The 7,511-nt window shown below is 48.8% G+C and overlaps 1 long non-coding RNA gene across 1 annotated transcript; it reads right to left on the minus strand.

The window, feature by feature from the left end:
- Nucleotides 1-2,196: 2,196 nt before the first annotated feature.
- Nucleotides 2,197-6,067, minus strand: LOC147918105 (uncharacterized). Its single transcript, XR_015549180.1, has 3 exons — nucleotides 5,976-6,067; nucleotides 4,565-4,861; nucleotides 2,197-2,763 (listed from the first exon to the last, which is right to left on the minus strand). It is a non-coding gene; the product is annotated as an uncharacterized LOC147918105 (long non-coding RNA).
- Between the last annotated feature and the right edge of the window lie 1,444 nt (nucleotides 6,068-7,511).

The following is a 7,511-nucleotide window of genomic DNA, read 5'->3' on the forward strand; positions in this document are numbered from 1 at the left end:
GATTTCCTTTTCCACTTCTGCTGGCACGAGCGCTGGTCATCCTCAGCCATCTCATTAGCAGTCTGGCTGAATTAAGCAAACACGTGCTTCCCAAGAACAGAATGTTTTCTGGAAACATTATAGTCCCTGTAAACCCTGATCAAAGACAGAGAGAGTTCTGCAGTTGCCGGAATGCCTTGCCCATCTCTGGAGTCAGTGAGCCCTGTCACTGTGCGGAGCAGAGCAGGATTCCGTTCCTTTTCTGCACTGGGGGACAGTCGGTTTAATAAAGGAACAGTGACACCTTCTAAGGGCTGCTCCCGATGTTGCTCCAGGAGAAACACGCCTCTGTGTGTTCCCTGTTGCAACTCAACATCATGTGCAGTGAAGGGCACACAGCCGGTGCTCAATAATTGACTGATACCACCAGCTACCCAGTTGCTTAGGACAAAAACCTTGACTCCCCTCTCTCCTACATCCCAATTCTGATTCGTAAGCAGATCCTGTATGCTCTATCTTCAGAATACATCCCAAATTTGACGATTTCAATCCACTGCCACCATTCCCTGAGGTATTTTTCTTTATTTCACTTGTCACCCACCATGAGATTGTAAATCCACAGGTGACCCTCATTGTTTGTGGATTCTGTATTTGTGAATTCACCTACTCGCTAAAATTCATTAGTGACCCCCAATCGATACTTGTGGTGCTTTCAGGGTCGTTCAGACACACACAGGAGGTGAACGTTTTGAATCACCTGACGAGCACGTTCCCAGCTGAGGTCCAGTAAGGCGACCCTCTGCCTTCCTGTTTCAGCTCTCAAACTATAAACAAGCGTCTTTTTCACGGTCTGTTTAGTGCCACATTTTTCGCATTTTTGTGCCTTTTGTTGGTGATTTTACTGTTTAAAACGGTCCCCACGCACAGGGCTGAAGTGCTGCCTAGTGCTGCTCAGCGCAAGAAGGCTGGGATGTGCCGTACGGAGAAACATGCGTGCGACAGAAGCTTCCTTCAGGCTTAGAGTTATAGATCACCATGCTGTTGGCCGTGAGCACAGTGTTGATGAATCAACCACATATGTGAAATAAGGTGTCTTTAAACAGAAGCACACAGGAAACAAGGTTATACGTGGATGGGTTGATGAAGATGTTGTGACCACAGGCTTGCAGGAACCTCACCCTGCACTTCCCCAGAAGCAATGGTTCCATGTTTGCTAATTCAGTGTCCACGGTGACTTTACACAATGTAACTACTGCAAACAATGAGAATCAACTATATTCATTTATGTCATCTGACTCACAGCAAGAACGAGAACTCAATGAGGACAGAAACTTTGCCTATGCTGGGACGATGCCTGGCACATGACAAGTTCTGCATAAATACGTATTGAATCAATGAATGTGTTAGGGGACATTTTTTCTGGACCTTAGGTGATGAGAAAAACTGCATCTTTATTTCTTCACTCGCCAACTGAAATGAAACGGTTCCTTCAATCATGAATGTGGGCAACAAATCATAGTAGAATGAGCAGCGTCTGTGACGGTCACAGTAGAAATCAGTGGCATTTTCAAATCACAGTAGAGTTGTTGCAGAAAACTTGAAGTATAGTTTAACTTTCATCAATACTCTGAGTTATAGCAGGTATTTTGCCCACCACCAGATATTATTACTTTAATGTGTTAATAAAGAAACATTTCTGAACCACACATTTTAATAATTGTCTTGAGTATAATTGATTTCCTTTGAAATCTTGTGGTTTTTATTTTCTGCACTTAAAACATTAAACATTAAAACATTCTGAGAAGAGCTCCAGAGGCCTCCCACACCATCAGTGAGGTCCCCAACACAGAAGAGTTTAAGAACCTTGGTCTAGCTTCAGGTCAGGGCCACATTCAGGTAACGTGTCCAGGGCCATGAAGCTACTTAGACAGCAGAACTGGGATCCACACTCAAGTCTGCCTGCCAACATCACCACAGAGGGGGCCTCCTCCACAGAGACAGTCCTCTGTGTGTCCCCGCGGACGTCTGCAAGAGCGCTGGTGGGATGTTTCCACTGGACCCATCAAGTACACCAAGCGCCGATCACACGAGGAGCCTTCTCACAGGGGCTGGAGGCCACTGCTCCTCCAAGAGCAGCCTGAAAACCATCACTGGCCACAGATGAGAAAAGTACAGAAGTTGAGAGTAAGGGTTTATAAATCTTTATAGCAACTTAAATCTAACAATAAAATAAGTAAGGCTTATATTGTGTATATCTTTGTTTTTTAAATTTCATTTTATTTTACAAAATCATTAGTCTGCAACAGATTGAAAATATGCAAAAACAAAAACTAAGCCAAAAACAACACCGGTTTTTCCTACACATAGAGCTTGAGAGTCACCATTGTGAGGGATACAGTGGACAGAGAGTGGGGAAGGAGACACAGATACAACTGGGCCAACACTCAGAAAAACCCGAATAAAATGTGGGACACAGAAGCACATCAGACTGGCAGCACCGGGGCAGGCAGAGGGCAGAGGAGGCACCTGAGCTGTGTTTGACCAGCATCTAGAGGTGGAGAGGAGGCCTTCCAGGTGTTCCAGACAGTGGGCTCAGCAGGAGCCCGAGGTACACAAGGGAAGGCGGTCGTCAGGCGTGACGGGGCAAAGGCCGGGGTGTCAGTGGCGAGTGGGGCAGGACACAGAGGAACGCAGCCTGGGAGGGCTCACGGGAGCACATCATAATGGCTGTGGAAACACGCTGAGGATCTGGGGCTTTTTCAGCAGCCGTGAAGAGCAGAGGACCTATTTCCAGCAGGGAATGAAATGATAGAATCTGAGTTTTAAATGATAATGTTTATTGAGCCAAACGAAACTTACAAAGTTCTCGGGCCCCGACACTTTCAGAGAAGAGAATTTCCCTCTTCCACCAGAATGTGCAAATACACGAGATTGATTCCCATAGATGAACATGTGCAAGGATGTGCAGGAATGAGGGGTTCCCTGGAAAAGCAGCTTGCCTCTCCTCTCCTCTCCTCTCCTCTCCTCTCTCTTCTCTCTCCCTCACTTAGCACTTCCCAACAGCACTTTCTGTGATGGTGGAAATGGCCCATGTCTGCACTGGTAGCCACTAGCCGCATGTGGTCACTGGGCCCTTGAAATACGGCTATTGTGGCTGAGGAACTGAATGTTATTTAATTTTAATTAATTTAAATTTAAGTAGCCGCATGTGGCTAGTGGCTACCATATTGGACGGTGCAGCGATGTTTACTACCACGAAAACAGAGAAGGAAAACACAGATGCTAGAAGTCTTCAGACAGGCTGTCGTGGCATATTTTGTTAATGAGAATAGTCAGAACAGAGTGAAGAAGGAAATGAGTCCTTTTGCTTTTAACCCAAATATGTGGGTTTTAGCCTATTTGTGTCCCGTGGGCCTCTTGGAAGGAGACCCGGTAGCCAGGAGCTTAGGGTTCGCTCCTGATTCTGCTGTGTGACCCCAGACAGGTCAGCGCCAGGGGAAGGACAAGGACTGACGTCCCCCGAGCATCAGCAAGTACCAGGCAGGGGGTCAAGCGTTTTTACAGATCATCCCGTTTGAACGTCAGAGCAGACCTGTGAAATAGCATTTTTATTTTGATGTTACAGGCGAGGACAAGGAGCGTCAGAGAGGTAAGCAATTTGTCCAAGTCTCCCAGGTTGTGAGGTGGAGAGGAGTCTATATATTTAGAGCCAGGTCTAAGGCCACAACCCCTCCACGGCCCCCTGTGCCTCCCCGAAGTCCTCGTCACCAGCAAGACAGGACCAGTGGGCCTCGAGCGTCCACTCTCCTAGTGAAGGGAAGACGACCCTGAAATATCGACAAGGCAAAGCTGCTGAGTGTGCTCCAGGGCAGGAGGTGGTATTTTCTGAGAATACAAACAGGGCACGGTGTTCTGAGCTGGTTCCGCCCTCTCAGTGATATTGAAAATACTTTAAATTTTCCATTTAAGAAATGCCCAGGGCCAGGCCTGCTGCAATCATGTAAAAACCAATATCAGTCTGGAAAGGTTATCACAGCCTTTCCATTTCCAGTCAACATTAAAAATGCAAATGTTTGCTATTTAAATATAGCCTTTGGCCACCAGTGCAGGGCTCTCAGGACACTCGGTGAACCGCAGAGGGCGGCCGTCTGCCCCCAGGCTCACTAGCAAAGCAGGAAGGAGGCAGAGGATGTGCCAAGCCGGGTCCTACCAGGTGGATGGCAGCACTTCCACCGGCTGAAGGTCTGGGGCCTCAGAGGGTGTCCAGTTCCAGTCACCGAATCAGACAGCCATTCACTGGGGGCAGGGACCCTGCTGGTTTCCTTCATCCTTATCTTCCCTGTCCCCAGCTCCGTGCCCACTGCACAGCAAGAGCTCGAGGGATATTTGTTGACTAGAGAGACTAATTCACCCATCATCTTTTTTTGGATACCCTATCACGTCCCAGGCACCGTGCTAGGCCTATAAACTGGTACAGAAATGAGCCTTTTGGGGAAATCAATCTCAAGTAATTTACCACCCAAGAAGGCAGGTAAGATGTGCAAATAAAAAATAATAGCATAAAACAGCATCGAGTTAACCTCACCGTAAGTATTAATTCTGGAAGTCTGTCAACAACAGGTGTTTGGAAATGTGCCCGATGAAGGATGCTTGCGTGGCTGCACACGGGACCCCAAGCGATCTGGGAGATGGAGTGACTGGAAGGTGGGATCAGCAGTGGGAGCTTCTTGGAGGAGTTGCCAAGAACCACTCCTGGGGTGGACTCATGTCCTGGGCTCCTCCACTCAGACTGTAGGCTCCATGGGGGCCGGACTGTGTCTTATTCAGCTCTGCACCCCAATACCTCAGATGGGGCCTGACACACAGTAGGAAGCAGCATATGCTGAAGAAATGAATGAATGAATGAATGGATGTTAGGAACCCATCAGGAATCATAAGAAGAAAAAGCATTTATTAAGAGTTTAGAATGTACCAAATGTTTTATATACTTCTTCTTCATTAATTATAGCAGTCAGGGTGCAGCCAAGAGACAGGAACCACATCAGTTACTTGAACAGAGAGCATTTAAAGGATTGTTAACTAGGTATAAAGTTAACTAGGTCACTGAAAGGGTGCAACGAGAACCATAAGGTATAACAGAGAGAGCAACTGCAGAAAGCAGCTGTCACCCGAGGGATGAGGGGCCACAGGGGAAAGTTAGAATTATTAAAATGTAGAAGCTTTGCGGAGGGACAGATCGCTGAGCAGGGGCCCCTGCTGGGCTGGCGCTGAGATCTCCGATCGGATGTGAGGAGGCTGATCCTGCTGGAGTTGGAAAACCTGCACACTGGCTTCAGCTGCTGCCAGAGTAAAGAAGCATTGCTGGAGCGATGCTCATAGCCACCCAACAAACTCCTCTCCATTCTTCATGACCCAGTTAGATGTCACTTCCTCTGAGAAGCCCCCCTGATCTCTTCAGACCCAGCCATGCCCTATGGTGCTCCCGCAGGACTTGGTGCTGCCTTGTCTATATGCCACACCAGATTGAGGCTCCTTGAGGGCAGGCCTAGGTCCATACGGGCTCTGCCTGGCACGTGGTAGGCACCCCGTGTCTAGTGATAATTATAAAAGCCTGTCTCTTCTGGAAGCATGCTTCTATGGGAGCACTGGCAACCTCAGCACCATACCGTTTGACTCACACTCTGCCTTCCCAGAGTTCTCCATCCAGTGGTGAAGACATGTTGAAAACACCCCCCGGTTTAGCCCCTCACCTCTCACCCCTTCCAACCCATTCTTCTCACTTCAGTGAGACGCAAACGCAACCCATTTGAGCCTCTGCTAATCCAAAGGCTTCCCATCGCTCTTAGGATGGAGACTGACTCCTCCACACTGTCGCCGGGCCCTCCACCACCTGCCCCTGCCCTCCTCCAGCCGCGCGTCTCAGCACACCTGTTCCCCTTCCGCCTGCTCCTACTCCACACTCCAGCTCTGGACCTCTCGCGGTTTCCCCAACTCACCACGCCCTTTGAATTGTTCTCTGCATCGTGGTCTTTGCAGGTGGGGTTTCCTCCACCCAGGACCCTCCTCTTGCTCCCTTCACCCAAGACACTCCGATTTATCTTTTAGGACAGCTGCTGAGTCACTGCCTCTGGGACATTACTGGCAGAGTAACTTGATGCTCCCGGAGCAGCCTGTTCCTGATCACGCCTCTCGTCTAGTGAATTGCAATGGCCTGCATTTGCTCAGTCTCCTCCTCTAGACAGTGGTGAGCTCCCCGGCACGTGGCAGGTGCTCTGAAAAATAGATTCGAATTAACTAATTAATTAAACACAAAACAGAAAACTAAGAGAGTTCCCTCCAGATGATTTTGGGAGCCACAGGCTGCCTGAGATGCGGTGAAATAACTCTCTCGGGCCTTGTGAAGAGAGGAGACCTCCAAGATGGGGGAGGAGTCAGGTCGGGACTGGAGTCTGGGTGAGTGGGGGGCAGCCAGCTTGTCTCTGTGAGTATTGGTTTCTTCATCTCTATAACGGACACTGTAGGGGAGGAAAAAACACTTTTCCTCTCCTCTCCTAGGTTCTGTGGCTGGGCCCCAGGAAATTAAAATGATAAAAGACAGATTAACAAGAGAAAAACCAGTCTATTAATGTGTGCATACACGTAGGAGAAACTCAGTGATGAGTGACTCCAAGGGGTGGTTAGAACTCTGGCTGATTAGCCTCTTAACAAAGAACAATAAATTTGTCGAGAAGTGACAAGACAAAGGAAAAGAGGTTCAGGCTTTCAGGGTCGGCAAACTTGGGAAGGTAAACGCATGGGGAAGTTGATGGAGGATAAGGTTGTTTTGCTGAGGTTTGCTGTGCAGGTGCCATATCTGGGCAGGCAAGAGTCAACAGTCACCTCCTGCAATTCAGTCTAAGAGGTGCCCTCCCGGGTCCTCCTTCTGGTACAGGAGACGGAGACGCCTTTACAAACGGAAATCTATGTTCTGCTTATAGGTAAACAGGGGGCCAGGGCAGAGAGCGTTTTTTGGTTTTGGTGTCTGCTTTTTCTCAGTTGCCTTCAGCTCGAAATAATCCTTATGCCCACGTGGCTTATTTGGCGTGGCACATTCAGATCCCCTACAGTCTAAACATGCCCATCCTTCCCAACAGAGGGTTGTGACGGGATGGCGCACATGGAAACTGTGCAAACTGTGAAGTGCTGTACTAATGTCAGCCATAACCATATCCATGATCATCATCTCCAGGAGACAATCCAGGCCACAGCCTTGTCCAGTGTCTTCACAGCAGCCCAAGCCAGGCCTGAAGCTCCACCTCCTCCTCCCCTGGGGCCAGGCCCGACTTCTTACAGAGAAGACATCAAAGCCCCAGCTGAGGATTATTATGGGTCCACGTCCTGGTCCTCGAACAAGCTTCCGTCTGAAGTGATAAGGAGTCTGGAGGAAAGGTGGGGAAGCTAATCTAAACTTCCTGCTCCCCAGCCCCACCCCCATGCCTGACTCTTTTAAGACGAAGCTCCTGACGTCTGCATGTATTCATGAGGCCCCTGCC

This window comes from Ceratotherium simum, chromosome 2 (genome assembly GCF_057802395.1).
Source record: "Ceratotherium simum simum isolate JZ-2026a chromosome 2, ASM5780239v1, whole genome shotgun sequence".
NCBI classification, from domain to species: Eukaryota; Metazoa; Chordata; class Mammalia; order Perissodactyla; family Rhinocerotidae; genus Ceratotherium; species Ceratotherium simum.